The sequence below is a fragment of the Cyprinus carpio genome, chromosome B22 (genome assembly GCF_018340385.1).
Source record: "Cyprinus carpio isolate SPL01 chromosome B22, ASM1834038v1, whole genome shotgun sequence".
In the NCBI taxonomy this organism is placed as follows: domain Eukaryota; kingdom Metazoa; phylum Chordata; class Actinopteri; order Cypriniformes; family Cyprinidae; genus Cyprinus; species Cyprinus carpio.
The window spans coordinates 16,382,285-16,386,688 of NC_056618.1; positions in this window are offsets into that span (position 1 = coordinate 16,382,285).

The following is a 4,404-nucleotide window of genomic DNA, read 5'->3' on the forward strand; positions in this document are numbered from 1 at the left end:
TTTAACTTCGTACAATCCATCAGTCTCCAACAGATTAAAAAGGATTTCAGCACTTGTGGTCTTTCCTTCTGTTTTCATTTGCTTAGTTGCACTAACAGAGTGTTACTGTTCACAGAAGTGCTAAACTAAAAATCTTATGCTTACAAGCTATAATATAAGTTCATGTTCATAAAAACTAGTAACTCACTGAAATCTGTTTTTCTTCATTGCAAAAACGTTTCATTTAAGATGTTAGAAACATCTATACTGTGGTCAAGCTTTAGTCTTAAAAGTACATAATCCAACTTTCTATAACAGATAAAGAAGGTTATCAGCATGTGGGGCCTTGCATTCTGTTCATTTGTACTAACAGTGTGTTGCAGTTCACAGAAGCGCTGAACTAAGCGTCCTATGCTGAGACGTTCAAATATAATTTCATGATCATAAAACTATTAACTCACTGAAATCTGGTTTTCTGCATTGCATAAACATTTCATTTGATATGTTAGAAACATCTATAATGTGGGCAAGCTTAAGTCTTAAAAGTGCATCAACCAACTTTCTATAACTGATAAAAAAGTTTTTCAGCACTTGTGGGCTTTCCTTCTGTTCATTTGCTTGTTTGCACCAACTGAGTGTTGATGTTCACAGAAGCGCTAAACTAAGCGTCTTGTGCTGAGATGTTTCAAATATAATTTCATGATCATAAAACTATTAACTCACTGAAATCTGTTTTTCTGCATTGCATAAACATTTCATTTAAGATGTTAGAAACATCTTTAATGTGGGCAAGTTTTAGTCTTATCTTTCTACAAACCATCGTTCTCTAACAGAGAAAGAAGGTTTTCAGCACTTGTGGACTTTCTTTCTGTCGATTGGCTTAGTTTGCACTAACAGAGTGTTACTGTTCACAAAAGCGCTAAACTAAGAGTCTTTTGCTCTGTAGCTCTAACATGAGTTCACGAGCTAAGAACTATAAAACATTAAAACCTGTATTTCTGCATTGCAAAAGACATTTTATTTCACATCTTAGAAACATCATTAATGTGGGCAAGCTTTAGATTTAACTTTGGACAAACCAACATTCTCTAACAGATAATGTAGGTTTTCAGCACTTGTGGACTTTCGTTCTGTTCATTTGCTTATTTGCACTTACAGACTGTTACTGTTCACAGAAGCGCTAAACTAAGCGTCTTATGGTCAGAAGCGCTAACATAAGTTCATGAGCTTAAAACTGAGAACATATATAAATCACTTTTTCTTCATTGCACAAACATTTCATTTAAGATGTTAGAAACATCTATAATGTGGGCAAGCTTTAGTCTTAAAATTGCATCAACCAACTTTCTATAACTGATTAAAAAGGTTTTTCAGCACTTGTGGGCATTCCTTCTGTTTCATTTGCTTAGTTGTACTAACAGTGTGTTGCAGTTCACAGAAGCGCTGAACTAAGCGTCCTATGCTGAGACGTTAAAATATAAGTTCATGATCATAAAACTATTAACTCACTGAAATCTGGTTTTCTGCATTGCATAATCATTTCATTTGATATGTTAGAAACATCTTTAATGTGGGCAAGCTTTATTCTTATATTTCAACAAACCATCATTCTCTAACAGAGAAAGAAGGTTTTCAGCACTTGTGGCCTTTTCTTTCTTTTCATTTGCTTAGTTGCACTAACAGAGTGTTACTGTTCACAGAAGCGCTAAACTAAGCGTCTTATGCTTAGTAGCTCTAACATATGTTCAGGATCATAAAACTAGTAACTCACTGAAATGTGTTTTCTGCATTGCAAGAACATTTCATTTTAGATGTTAGAAACATCTTTAATGTGGGAATGATTTAGTTTTAACTTTGTACAAAGCATCAGTCTCCAACAGATTAAAAAGAATTTCAGCACTTGTGGTCTCTCCTTCTGTTCATTTGCTTAGTTGTACTAACAGTGTGATACTGTTCCCAGAATCGCTAAACAAAGCGTTTTAAGCTGAGATGTTCAAATAAAAATTCATCATCATATAACTAGTAACTCACTTAAATCTGATTTTCTGCATTGCACAAACAGTTCATTTAAGATGTTAGAAACATCTATAATGTGGGCAAGCTTTAGTCTGAGAAGTGCATCAACCAACTTTCTATAACTGATAAAAAAGGTTTTCAGCATGTGGGGCCTTGCATTCTGTTCATTTGCTTAATTGCACTAACAGACTGCTACTGTTCACAGAAGCGCAAAACTGAGCGTCTTCTGATGAGATGTTCAAATATAGGTTCATGATTTTATAACTAGTAACTCACTGAAATCTGTGTTTCTTCATTGCAGAAACATTTCATTTAAGATGTTAGAAACATCTTTAATGTGGGCAAGCTTTTGTCTTATATTTCAACAAACCATCATTCTCTAATATGGGTTTTCAGCACTTGTGGACTTAGTTTCTTTTCTTTTGCTTAGTTGGCCTAACAGAGTGTTACTGTTCACATAAGCTCTAAACTAAGCGTCTTATGCTTAGTAGCGCTAACCTATGTTCAGGATCATAAAACTTGTAACTTACTGACATCTGTTTTTCCGCATTGCATAAACGTTTCATTTAAGATGTTATAAACATCTATACTGTGGTCAAGCTTTAGTCTTAAAAGTACATAATCCAACTTTCTATAACAGATAAAGAAGGTTATCAGCATGTGGGGCCTTGCATTCTGTTCATTTGTACTAACAGTGTGTTGCAGTTCACAGAAGCGCTGAACTAAGCGTCCTATGCTGAGACGTTCAAATATAATTTCATGATCATAAAACTATTAACTCACTGAAATCTGGTTTTCTGCATTGCATAAACATTTCATTTGATATGTTAGAAACATCTTCAATGTGGGCAAGCTTAAGTCTTAAAAGTGCATCAACCAACTTTCTATAACTGATAAAAAAGTTTTTCAGCACTTGTGGGCTTTCCTTCTGTTCATTTGCTTGGTTGCACTAACAGAGTGTTGATGTTCACAGAAGCGCTAAACTAAGTGTCTTGTGCTGAGATGTTCAAATATAATTTCATGATCATAAAACTATTAACTCACTGAAATCTGTTTTTCTGCATTGCATAAACATTTCATTTAAGATGTTAGAAACATCTTTAATGTGGGCAAGCTTTAGATTTAACTTTGGACAAACCAACATTCTCTAACAGATAATGTAGGTTTTCAGCACTTGTGGACTTTCGTTCTGTTCATTTGCTTATTTGCACTTACAGACTGTTACTGTTTCACAGAAACGCTAAACTAAGCGTCTTATGGGTCAGAAGCGCTAACATAAGTTCATGAGCTTAAAACTGAGAACATATATAAATCATTTTTTCTTCATTGCACAAACATTTCATTTAAGATGTTAGAAACATCTATAATGTGGGCAAGCTTTAGTCTTAAAAGTGCATCAACCAACTTTCTATAACTGATTAAAAAGGTTTTCAGCACTTGTGGGCATTCCTTCTGTTCATTTGCTTAGTTGTACTAACAGTGTGTTGCAGTTCACAGAAGCGCTGAACTAAGCGTCCTATGCTGAGACGTTCAAATATAAGTTCATGATCATAAAACTATTAACTCACTGAAATCTCGTTTTCTGCATTGCATAAACATTTCATTTGATATGTTAGAAACATCTTTAATGTGGGCAAGCTTTATTCTTATATTTCAACAAACCATCATTCTCTAACAGAGAAAGAAGGTTTTCAGCACTTGTGGACTTTCTTTCTTTTCATTTGCTTAGTTGCACTAACAGAGTGTTACTGTTCACAGAAGCGCTAAAACTTAGCGTCTTATGCTTAGAAGCTCAAACCATATGTTCAGGATCATAAAACTAGTAACTCACTGAATGTGTTTTTCTGCATTGCAAGAACATTTCATTTTAGGTGTTGAGAAACATCTTTAATGTGGGAATGATTTAGTTTAACTTTGTACAAAGCATCAGTCTCCAACAGATTAAAAAGAATTTCAAGCACTTGTGTCTCTCCTTTCTGTTCATTTGCTTAGTTGTACTAAACAGTGTGATACTGTTCCCAGAATCGCTAAACAAGCGTTTTAAGCTGAGATGTTCAAATAAAAATTTTCATCATCATATAACTAGTAACTCACTTAAATCTGATTTTCTGCATTGCACAAACAGTTCATTTAAGATGTTAGAAACATCTATAATGTGGGCAAGCTTTAGTCTGAGAAGTGCATCAACCAACTTTCTATAACTGATAAAAAAGGTTTTCAGAATGTGGGGCCTTGCATTCTGTGCATTTATTTAATTGCACTAACAGACTGTTACTGTTCACAGAAGCGCAAAAACTAAGCGTCTTATGCTGAGATGTTCAAATAATAGGTTCATCAATCATATACTAGTTACTCACTGAAATCTGTGTTTCTACATTGGCAGAAACATTTCATTTAAGATGTTAGAAA